At 45.0% G+C, this 12,695-nt stretch overlaps 1 protein-coding gene across 2 annotated transcripts in view; it reads right to left on the reverse strand.

Moving 5' to 3' along the window:
- Nucleotides 1-469, reverse strand: part of SUSD4 (sushi domain containing 4) — a 133,570-nt gene extending 133,101 nt beyond the window's left edge. Inside the window, exon 1 of one of the 2 annotated variants that reach the window (XM_019976933.2) lies at nucleotides 280-469. The gene's annotated coding sequence lies outside the window, so the exon portion shown is untranslated. Of the gene's footprint in view, nucleotides 1-60; nucleotides 142-279 lie in introns of those variants that run through there. The other variant, XM_070768015.1, reaches the window with a different exon arrangement.
- Between the last annotated feature and the right edge of the window lie 12,226 nt (nucleotides 470-12,695).

Raw genomic sequence — 12,695 nt, forward strand, 5'->3', positions numbered from 1 at the left:
TCTCGAGGCTGAAAAAACACTTTTCCCTGGGCCTATACATTTCACTCTTAGGGATCTCACGATGTGGCCACCGGATCCCCCCAGCTACTTCTCTGGTTTTCCCCAGGATCCGGATGGGTCCTATTGCCCAGTCCCCAGTGAGATTTCTCTGCGCTGTCAGAAAAAAAAAAAAAAAAAAAAATCCTTCCTCGGGGAGCGGAACCAGGCACCAACTCCCCCTCCACGGCCTGCGCGCGCCTCCCCGGGATGGGAAGCCCCTTCCAGGGCTCTCGATCTTACCTGTGGGTCTCATGCATGCAGCTTCCTTCCCTCCTCCGCCTCCTCCCCCCGCCAGTCTAACCCGCATCTGTGCGCGACCTCTGCTGCCGCCGCTGCGCGAGCGAGCGAGACGGAAGCCTCGGCGGCGGCGGCGGCGGCGGCGCCGGGCTCCAGCTCCCCCCGCCCGCGCTCTCCCTCCCTTGGCTCCCGGAGCGGACGGGTGCGGGGCTTGGGGGTGGGGGGGAGGGGGGGGGCGGGAGGATGGCAGCCCGGCCGCGCGCCCCCGAGGAGGCGCCCGCGCGCCCGCTACCTGAGCTCGCGAGCGCGCGGCGGCGGCGGCGCGGAAAGAGGGAGGTGGCGGGGGCGGGGCGGAGGCGCGCAGCCGGGACACGCACGCGGGCACGCGCCTCGCAGACCCAGCCGGCGCCGCGGCTGGGGAAGGGGCCTCGAGAGCGCGGGGAGGGGGAAGGGGCCCGCCGTCGCCGCTGCCGCGACCAATGGGAAGCCCGCGCGCCTGCACCTGTCGGGACGCCAGGCGCCTGGCGAACGGTTCCCACACGCCTAAGGCCGGGTCGCCCCTTCGCTGGCGCAGGACCACAGCGGTCCCCGCCTGGGCTGTGCGCGAGCCCGGGTGGCCGCCGCGGCCTCCGCGCGTCCTCCTGTGCCCCCAGAGCGCCGCACGGCGCGGGAGAGCTCCCCGCTTTAGGCTACTGCCGGGGTGGTGGCTCCGATCCGTGGGACAAGAGTGAGCAGCCCGGCCGGTCCCCACCCCAGGACCCTGACCACCGACCCGGTTCACGTGGGCAGGGAGGGGAGGTGGCCGGTTGCCAAAGTCTCTTCTTTTCCAGCGTTTAGCTCTCCCTACCTCTCCCGCCACCACCCCCAACCCCGTCCCACCAAGGCTCTGCGTGTCCGCTTGGAGCCCGGTTGACACTCTTCTCCCTCTTTGGTTCCCTTGTTATTTGCCCTTTTGCGAGCCGCAGGCTTTGCGCACGAGGACTCTTAGCCTGTCTTGGAGATTCGCTGGCCCCTCGGAACCTCCGCCGGGCGCGCTGAAGATTGAGTACGGAGGAGTGGGGGGAGATGGGAGGCTTCGGGGGCCGTGGATCGGAACCCAAAGGGGTCGAGGATGTTTGCCCTCCCAGCCCGCGGTGGGGAGAGTTCGCCTCGTCTGTGCTGTCTCGATGCGGGTTTCGGTGTCCGAGCCCACCCCGCAGCTGGGGGCGACTCACTCCCCACTGGTTCTGACCGCTCGCTGTCCCTGCGTGAGACTGGTCTTTCTCAGCCTGCCTGGCTCCAAGGCCAACGTTCCAGCCACGGTAGTTAAGGGATGTGAGCTAATGAGATGGTGCCGGAAGGCAGCACTTTAGTACCAGCGGCACCCCATTATTCTGTAGCAATTTGTGGATAGGAAAACCATGTTTCGGATCAATCAGATCAGATCAGTCGCTCAGTCGTGTCCGACTCTTTGCGACCCCATGAATCGCAGCACGCCAGGCCTCCCTGTCCATCACCAACTCCCGGAGTTCACTCCGACTCACGTCCATCGAGTCAGTGATGCCATCCAGCCATCTCATCCTCTGTCGTCCCCTTCTATACCTCCACCAAATTTCATCCTTTGCTTCTATCGGCTTTCCCCAAATCTCACATACTGTTGATAGTTGGGAAATTACAGCTTTCACTCTGTCGACTCTTACTGGGAGTCATTTTAACAAATTCTTTCAGGATAGATTAACTTTTAGTAGTAGATAAATCAAAGTTTGGTGTGTGTTGTTGTGTGTGGTTTTTTTTTTTTTTTTTTTGCTTTGTAAAACTGAGATAGCCACTTTGCACAGAATAAGATTTTCACGAGCACAAGTTGGTTTCTGCTAAAGCTTGTGCTTTGGGGCTCCAGAATCTTAGTTGTGTACCCAATGCTTCCAAGGTCCTATGGCTGACCTCTAGAGTCTGAATATTTGTTTTTCTCAGTAAATTTTTTAAAGCTTTCTAATAAGCCATCAAATCAACAAAGCTCAAACACATTCATTGACCAAGGGCATGTCTTTACAATCATAAGAGATATGTCCAAGCACTATTGAGATCTGTTCTCCAGCTGGTAAGTACAATCGTTTTGTACACAGAAAATCAGGATTGAAAGAAACATCCAAGTGTATCTGGTACAATCACAGGACCTATGCTTGAGTCCTCTCCCTGACATTTCTACTAAGTGGTCCCCTAGCCTCATGGAATGCTTGAGGAAACCTGTTATATTTGCCAACAGCTGTCTTAGAAAATCCCTGTTTGTATTGAACTGAAACCAACCTGCCTGACACTTTTACACACTGGTTCTAGCTCTCCCACCTGGTTCCACACGGCAAAATGGAGCTCCTCTTCCTTAAGACAGTGCTTTATCCATTTGGAGATGGCTTTATGTCCCCTTGAATCTTCCCTTCTCTAGGATTAAACTTAGCTACTTTGCAAAGTATTACCAATTCCTGGAGAAAGTAAACTAGAGCCCAACCTGCACATCCCTCCTTTATGGGCTCTCACACTTAGAGTCCCTATCCACCAGCCATAATCACTCCAGGGCCAGGTACCAGCCCCTATGGCTCAAAGCATACTGAAATTATTAAAACTAGCCTGTTATAAACTTGTTTACCCACTCACCTGTTCCTTCTCTTGAAAACCACACATTCCCCACTGTTCCCCTCACTTCCTCTGCCTCCTGATTGGCCCTGGTGCTTCCCCAAGTGGCCCTCTTTCTAGGGAATTGTGAGCAATAAAAACAAAACTTCTTTCCTGACAGTCATTTCCATGTCCGCATGTCTTACCATACCTGACTAAAATGAAGCCTGGATGCCCTTAAAACATGCTACGCTTAGAGGAGGTAAATGGCTGTGCAAATGCACCACTCACTATTATTCCCTAAAGAAGCTTCAGCAAGTTCACCTCAAACACTTCACCCACTAAGCAAAGATGATGTCAGTACTTACCTCATACAACTGCTGAGAGACTTACATGGAATCACAACTAGAAAGTACCTGAAGAGCACCCAGGACATAGTCAGTACTAAGGCAAGCATCTCCAAGGATGTTTAATGCAGATATTAATGATGGAAAATTGGAAACGCCTCGAATAAAGGAATGGATAAATAAATTGTGGTACAGTCACACTGAGGAACAGTATGTAGCCATTAGATTTAAACTAGATCTCCATATAGGACCATGGAGAGCTCTATGAAGCATTTTGGGTGAAAGAAGCAAATTGTGGGACAAAATGGACAGTAGAAGATAATTTATAGAAAAACAGTACCATAGATTTTCTATCAACTGCAGCCATGAAATTAAAAGACGCTTACTCCTTGGAAGAAAAGTTATGACCAACCTAGACAGCATATTCAAAAGCAGAGACATTACTTTGCCAACAAAGGTTTGTCTAGTCAAGGCTATGGTTTTTCCAGTGGTCATGTATGGATGTGAGAGTTGGACTGTGAAGAAGGCTGAGCACCGAAGAATTGATGCTTTTGAACTGTGGTGTTGGAGAAGACTCTTGAGAGTCCATTGGACTGCAAGGAGATCCAACCAGTCCATTCTGAAGGAGATCAGCCCTGGGATTTCTTTGGAAGGAATGATGCTAAAGCTGAAACTCCAGTACTTTGGCCACCTCATGCGAAGAGTTGATTCATTGGAAAAGACCCTGATGCCGGGAGGGATTGGGGGCAGGAGGAGAAGGGGATGACAGAGGATAAGATGGCTGGATGGTATCACTGAGTCGATGGACGTGAGTCTGAGTGAACTCTGGGAGTTGGTGATGGACAGGGAGGCCTGGTGTGCTGCGATTCATGGGGTCACAAAGAGTCGGACACGACTGAGCGACTGATCTGATCTGAATGTAAATAAAAAGAGAAAATGTCTGAAATGATGCACAGAAGACAGTGGTGAGAGCAAATGGAATTGTTGGGGGAGTGATCAAAGAATAATTTTGTTTCTATAATTCATATTTTCATTATTTATTTGCATATAATTTTGGTTAGAAGACTATTGTGTAATGCTTAGGTAGTTAAAAATTAATTTGCAATGCAAAAGAAAAGATAGGAGGGTAAAAGATAAAACACAGAAGGGGAGAAGGTAGAATGAACCTGGGGCTTAAGGACATGAAGTCAACTTTGAGAATACTATGCATTGATGGTATGTTTTGAAACTAGAGATAATGGAGATTTGTCTACATAGGGCATCCTTTGACTGAAGCTTTTTCTTAGGCAGGAGTGAAAGGATGTCCAGTAAAGGTTAACTGCTACACTAGTCTGACATTTTTAAATAGAGCAACTCTGAGCTCCTCTCCTCATAAAGATTATTAAGATAGTGGCTTCCCCTATCTCTCTGGACAATTCCTTATTCCACACTATATCCCTAGCAATGGATTGATTGTTTTCCTATAATAATCATAGTAGGATAAACTGCCACAACCAATTAGCCAAAAAAAGGAATGGCTCCAACATAATAGAAGTTCCTTTCTCTTCATAGACTAGTTTAGGGTGCTGACAGTGAGGTAAAAATGGGAGAGTTACAGAAAACCACTCAGGACCAGGCAGAAGGTAACTTTGTCATCTTCAATATAGTTTCCAAGAGACTCTGATCACTGCCAGTTTAGCTGTTTCATGATTTAAAAACGGTGAGACCCAGCACAATGTCACTTGGCCATATAAAAGGTAGAGTTCTCTGTTACTTAGATCTCTTGATGAGAGAAGGTTGTTAAGCAGGGCCACACAGGGGGTTGTATCCAGGGACAGAGTTAACAACAAACTGGGTTCTATGGGGCAACTGATGTATGGTAAGTTGTGGGGGCAGGAGTGGGGGATGCTGTGGGAAGTGAGTTAGCTAGTTTTTATGGACTCCCTGTAGATTGGCTGATTTGAATAATTTGGTGGGGTGGGAAGGCTCTGGGCATCAGGGTCATCCCTGGTTGTCTGGTACCTGATTCTGGGGCAATAAGGGTGTATGTTTGGTGGTCCCAGAGTGTCAGGGCCCAACAAGTGAAGTGATTTGGAATATGGAGTTAATTGGCTGCCTAAGAAGGCAATTCTAGATCAGCTCTATTCAGGGCTTCAAAACCAGGCCAAGACAGTACAATTTAAAAAAAAAAAATTTTTTTTTTTTTGTTTGTTTTGTTTATATCAGCTCATAGGGGAAGGTGGGGAAGGCATAGGGTTCAGGCCTCAAAGTGATCCACATCTTTCCTGCCAACATTCCATTGGCCAGAATGAGGTCACATGGCCAACTAGTCACATGATTTCACGAAAGTGCAAAGGGAGCTGGGAAATGTAGTCCCAGGGACAGATGTTTCTTGAGAAGGTAAGTTAAGATTTCAACAGTCCACTAGCAAGCTCTGTCAAAAGTCTGTAAACTAATCTGAACTCACATATTTCTTCCCTCACCTTGTTTTCTTAGTAAGTGTTTCACCTGCTTTCCTGGTAAGCTGCTTCAGGGCAAACACCATCATGTTCTCTTGCTTTTGATTCTTCCTCAGCAATTAATTCTGGACCCAGTGGGCTTCTCATTAAAACAAGCCTTAAGCAATTTCAATATGAAAAGACATAACTGCCACTTAAGAGTCAGGCATAAATATCTGATTCTTTGAATATAATTTTAGTTAGTAAAATGTAGATCATTTGCAGGGGGTGGGGTGAGGAAGAACAGTAGCAGAAATATTATCTGGGCCTTTGGCTTTTTTATTTAATTCTGAGTAGGATAAATCTTCAATAACTTTAAGCTTTGACCTCTACATAGCAATATTTGGTTCTTGGATTAAATCAAACAAGTGTTGCTAATGAGATGGTTTAACAGTGTCACCACATATAGTCAAATTTTCCATTGTAGTGGACTATTAGGCAAAGGCAAACCAATGCTTTCAGGAACACTTTCAGCAGTTAATTACATTAAGAATGTTATTTTCCTGACCTTTTTATCTTGCCTCCTTTTCTATAACCTTGTCTTTTATCTTGGTTTCTTAAAGACACTTACCTTCAAGACCACTGTCAGCATGAACATTTTCTTCAGGAAGGCTAACACTTCATGACACCAGGAAAGGGGTGGGAGAAAACAAGCCTCACTACGGAATCACTTATTCAACATTCATCCAGCCCTTATTGAGCACTTAAGACATGCTCAACACAATGCAAATCCATAAAAAATGCAAATTATCATTTCAGCCTTTAAGGGGCTCACAGTTATAAATCTAAACCTATACTTTTTCTACATAAATTTTTTTTATTCAGTTACCCCTTCATTCAACAAATATATCTTGGGTCCTACTCTGTGTAGGTTTCTGCTCTAGCTACTGGAAATACAGACTTGAACAAAACAAAGATGCCTGCCCTCCTGGAGTTTACATTGAAGGTGAGGGAGGTAGGCAGTTATTTATCTCTGCTGCCCACTCTTCCAACCTAGAGGTGATTTTCTTTACCAGTGAAGTCCCCCTGATATTTTAGTATCTTTTTTCTGGCAACTGCTACTCTCTCTACCAGAGTCGACAAAGAGCAGGAACTAAGTCTTAATCTTGATATCCACCACCACGATGCCTAGGACAGGGTTAATAATGTGTACAGCTCAATAAATGAACAGTGAGCACATATTTTCACAGAAGTACAACCAATGTAGCTAAAGCTGGTGAAGCCCCACAGGAAGCTGAAAATTCCTTTTTCATGTCTGTTATCTAAAGGGAACAAAAGAACTCACTGAGGTTTGCACCTACACTCTCCCCCTACCTTCTCCTAACCTGGTTTGGGGACTGGCTTAAAAGAGTGGACTATATCTACCATTGCAGACTGTATCACATCTACCGTTGCAGACTACATCACAAGTACATTTTGCAAGGTGATTTATAGTATGTGTTTTTTTTATTCTCAAGGGAAACTTTTAAATCTATAGGGGTCATAATCATATAAGAAAAGATATAGACCCCTTTGAGGTGTGTTTGGGAAATTATGGATAATCCCTTGTTCCTAGAGAGTATGTGTGTTTAGAGGTAAATTAGGAGATCTAGAACATCCCATTAGGGCCACACTGTTAAGGACTTTACATGCCATTCCAAGGAGTTTAAACTTTATTCAGAAGAAAATGAGAGTCATCAAAGGATCAAAGCTTGGAATGGAAGAAGTTGTGGAGAAAGAATAGAGTGAGAAAACAACGGGGCGCTGTAATGAGGTGTGAACCAGAGTGGTGGCAGTCAGCATGGGAGGCTCTGAAGAGGAGGACTGTCAGATTTTAGGGACCAGGATGTGTTGAGGGCAAGAAAAAAGAGGACACAGGATACTATCAGAATTCAGAGCCTAGGGGACTAAGCTATAAATTGCTATCAAAAATAGGGAACATAAATGTAAAGGTTTTGTGAAGATGGCAATGAGTTCCATGTTGGACATACTGAGTTTGATTTGATGAAGAGAAATAGTGATCCATATGGAGGTATCAGGCAGGCAGTTGGAAAATAGGGCTAAGGAGCTTTTGTAAAGATTATTTTTGTTGTTTATTTTTGGCTGTGCTGGGTCTTTGTTGCTGCACAGGCTGTTCCCTTGTTGAGGCAAGTGGGGGCTACTCTCTAGCTGTGGTGTGAGGGCTTATTGCTGTGGCTTCTCTTGTGGTGGAGCACCGGCTCTAGGGCACCTGAGCTTCAGTAGTTGCGGCTCCCAGGCTCCAGAGCACGGGCTCAATAGCCGTGGTGCACAGGCTTAGCTGTTCTGTGGCATGTGGGATCTTGTCGGATCAGGGACCAAATCCACATCTCCTGCATTGGCAGGAGGATTCTTTACCACTGAGACACCAGAGTAGCCCAGCTTAGGGGTTTCGAAGAGGGCTTGGACTGGAAGAAGTGGGTCCAAGGCTGTATGTTCAAGTCACAGAACAGATGTACCTAACCCAGGGAGCACACAATAAAAAGAAAAGACACCCTGGACAGAGCTTTTGGGAACGGTACTATAGGAGGAAGAAGGAATGGAGGGAGGGAAGAAAGAAGGAGAGCAGTCAGTGAAAAAAAAAACAATGGTTCCCAAACTATAGAGGGTCAAAGAATCACCCAGAGACATTCATGCAGATTCCTAGGTCCCTCCCCAGAAAACCAAACTCTGTATGTCTGGGGTAGAGACATGCAGTCTAAAGAGAACAAAACACCCCCCCCCCTTCATTATCTATTGATGCATAACAGATTACTCAAAAATTCCACATCTTAACACAGCAACATTTTTGATCTCTTGGTTTCTGGGAATCAAGAATCTGTGAGCAACTCAGATGGGTGGCTCCAGGGCTTTCGCAAGGTTGTAGTCAAGTTGTAAGCCAGATTTCAGGTGTTTGAAGACATACCTGGGACTGGAGGATCTGTTTCCAAGATGAGTGTCCTCATCAGGTGGCAGCTGGCTTCCCCCAGAGCAGGTGATCCAAGAGACCAAGGTGGAGACCACAACATCTTTTACGAGCCAGTCTCAGAAGTCACATTTGTCATTTCTGCAAAATCCTATTGTTTACACAGGTGAATCCTATTTACTGTGAGAGGAGAGTTCACAGGGTGACAAGAGACAAAATCATGGAAAGGGACGAGGTAGGCAACTTGGAGACCAACAACCATAGGTCCCTACCCTCCTGGAGTTATTTTGATGTGAGTTGCCTTCAAAGAAATACTGGATGGGAAAGAGAAAAGGTAAACAGAGGAAAGAAAGTCAAACAGAAGGTGGACTTTGGTGCCAAATAGGACCAAGAAATCAAGATGAGGTTGAGAAGAGACCACTGGATCAGGCTTCTGGGTGATCAGTCTTGACCATCTCAACTTGGAAGCTGCACTTCCAGACAATCACAACTCTTTTTATGCAACTTATGTTAAGAAATACATTTTACTTCACCATCTGGTACACAATGCACTTTATAACAATCAAATGTTTCATGAATTAATATCTACTGCTACTGCATGAAAGTGAAAAGTGTTAGTCACTCGATTGTGTCTGACTCTTTGCGACCCCATGGACTGTCCATGGAATTCTCCAGGCAAGAATACTGGAGTGGGTAGCCATTGCCTTCTCCAGGGGATCTTCCCAACCCAGGGATCAAACTCAGGTCTCCTGTATTGCAAGCAGATTCTTTACCATCTGAGCCACCAGGGAAAGGCACTTACATGTCTTATTTTTGTCTAGTCTATTTCTTTTTAAAAAATCTGCTAGTCAAGATCCACTAAACTGATTTTGTTGGTCATTAAAGCATCTGAACTGGAGCTTGAAAAAGCAATCTCAATAGGACTGAATAACAACGAAGATGATGGTGATGACACAACAAATACATTTTGAGTATATACCCTTAGTGCTAAAGTGTAATATCATTCATAACAACCATTATCATAATTTTAGGTGAAAAAGTTTTGTACTTAAAGACCTTATTAATAAGCAGCTTTTCCAAAGGCCATATTGGTAAGAGGCTGTACATCTATAATTTACTTTAACCTAAACAATATGATTTTGGAACTTATAGTTTAGAGCTACAGGGTCCAATATGGAGTCTACTAGCCACATGTACCTATTTTAATGTTAAATTTAATTAAAACTAAATAAAATTACAATTTCACATCTCAGTCACACTAGCCATATTTCAAGTCTCACTAGCCACATGTGGTAGCATCCTCCATGTGGGAGAGCAGAGATATACAGCATTTCCCCCACTGCAGAAAGGTCAACTGGACAGTGATGTTGTAGAGCTAAACCACCAAGGGCCAATGTTTTAGGAGATGGGAGTTACCTGAGCACAGCTGTAAGGTGAGAGGAAGGAGTTGGAGAAAGGGAGAAGAGTCGAAATAGGGGATGCAAGACGGAGCAGTGACCTCGGGGAGAATGGGCGGGCAGGATCAGAGTATGGGGAGTTGGCTCTGGTAAGCCACGGGGACAGTTTCTGCTCTGAGTTAGAACGGAAGAAGAGGAATTTCCCTAGTGGTCTCATGGTTGCGACTTCGCCCTCCACTGTGGGGAATTTGATTTCAATCAGCTCCCTGGTCAGGGAGCTGGGATCACAGGTGCCTTGTGGCCAAAATAGCCAGGATGTAGAACAGAAGCAACATTGTAATGAATTCAGTGAAGACTTTAAAGGTGGTCCACATCACAATATTGTTAATAACAACAAAAAAAAGATGGAAGAAGAAAATGGGTGAAGGTCCAGAGGAAGGAGAAGTTGAAGTACACTTGATATTGTCTAAACTGTAAGGGCTGAGAACAGGAACAAAGGGTGAGTGGGCCAAATTTCGGCATTGAGCCAAGTAAGGAAGATTGAAAATCTCCACTGCAAGAGTTGCATATACACAAAGAAAAAGATGGATACTCACCCTTGGGGCTCAGCTGTGGTTAGACACTGAACTTTCGATGCAGTCAACCATTTATTTCATTCATTCAACAAATATCTGTTAAGTGCTCACACCTGCCAGGCACCGTGCCAGGCACTGGAGAAACATTAATGAAGAGTGACAAAAGCAGGCAAGCCTGTTCTCTCATGGAACTTTCTGGTGGAGGTATTTGTTAATCACAGAGCTGACAAGCATAGCCCTGCAATGGACACATACCACCAAGAAGAGGGTCTGGTGCTCTAGGGGCTGTGAGAGGGCGTAGTAGAGGTTTCATCTGGTCAGGGTGGTTAGGGAAGGCTTCCTTTGAACTGAGACTTGAAGAAGGAGAATCATTCCATGCAGAAGGGAGAACGGTTCATAACTTTGCCCTGGACTGGGGCCACGCAGAGAACCAGGCAGGCAGACAAAGGCACCTTTGTAAGGTTCCTGCAGACAGAAGTTTGCTGAGCACACAGACAAAGCCACCTGTGGTTGCCGAGTTTTTACTCCAGCCCTGGCGGGGATGGCTTTAAATGAAAAGAATACCATATGATATCCACAGGAGGAACAGCCTGCTGGATGTGGCGGCTGGAATTTTAGGGGACTGAGGGTGCCTTCCCTGCTGATAACATCAGCAAGGAAGTGAATGCACAAATAGTATTATTATTCTAGATTTGCTTCATCTTAGAATTTTGATGTTTTTCACATTTGTAACCTTAATACAGTTAAAAGCAGGAGATGGCAATTAATCAGTTCTTATGAAGGAGGAAGGACTCAAAATAAGTACTCTGAGAACTGAAACGGAGTTCATTTTCAGTGTGATAATGGAATGCAGTTACTTTACCACTCATCAGTGACACAGGAACACATAACCTCACCATAATGTATGTATCTTTGAAATTTTATTACAAATAGTTTGTAAAGTTAAACATAGCAAGAGGCTTTCCCAGTGGAAATTTGGGAAAAATAGTTGTGCTTTAGTAACTTACCCAATTTGGAGTTTCTTCTTCATCCTCGACATATTGTATTAAAAATATTTTAAAGCACGCTTTGTTGAAACTTTAAAAAATGTGTGGTTTCTTTGTAAGTTCTGTTTTATCTTCATCTGTTTTACTAAAACTGAGCCTGCATTTTTTACTTCAGAGGAAATTTGTTTTTCTGAAAAGTCTAAGTGAGGGGAGATAGGTCTACAATACAAGTCTGGTGACGGACGGTTGCTGTGAGTGTTGACTCTGCATGTATTGTAATATTTGTGCATTCACTTCTTTGCTGATGTTATCAGCAGGGAAGGCACCCTCAGGCTCCCAAAACTTCACATTTTTGTGGCAGAGGTTACACATAAAGCACTTAGAACAACACTCCAAGGCTCCAACTTAATATGGGTCAGCCCTAGTTTCTACACATATCTACTCGCATACACATGGAATATTTGCATTGAGGGTAAATGATTATTTCCACGGGAACTTAACATTCATAGTTCCATTTTCTTCCTTTGTTTTTTAAAAGGAAGTTTATAAGCTACAATTTTCATTCTTAGAACTGCATTAACAAAAGTTTTCCATTCACTGCCCTGGGTGTTCGTGTAAATTTTTTTTCACTGTTTTGTAGGTCTTGTATTTTTAATGCATCCATATCTCATAGGCACATGTAGAATATGGCCTATTCTGTGTTCTCAGATATTGTTGCTTTGGGGCATCCTGTGTAGTAAGGAAAAAGGAGGGGTGGGGCGTAAAAGAGCTGAATTCCTGTGAAATTGTACTGCAAAGCTAAATTCTGAAATGTAATAATTTACCCTATCATCCAGCCATTGAGAAAAAAACTTTTTGACCCAAAATATTATCTTCTTAGAAATGTTAATTTCTAGGCAATATTTTTTAATTATCTAGTGTCAAGTGTACAACATCATAGTTCAACATCTGTATACACTACCTTTGACACCATAAAATTGAGCCCCTTCGCCCACTTGCCAACCCCCTTCCCCTCTGGTAACCACTGATCTGTTCTCTCTGTATCTATGAATTTGTTCATTTGTTTCATTTGGTTTTGTTTTAGGTTCTATTAACAGGCTTCAGCAATACGTGAACCGTGAACTTCCTGATGTTCAAGCTGGTTTTAGA

The sequence above is a fragment of the Bos indicus genome, chromosome 16 (assembly GCF_029378745.1).
Source record: "Bos indicus isolate NIAB-ARS_2022 breed Sahiwal x Tharparkar chromosome 16, NIAB-ARS_B.indTharparkar_mat_pri_1.0, whole genome shotgun sequence".
In the NCBI taxonomy this organism is placed as follows: Eukaryota; Metazoa; Chordata; class Mammalia; order Artiodactyla; family Bovidae; genus Bos; species Bos indicus.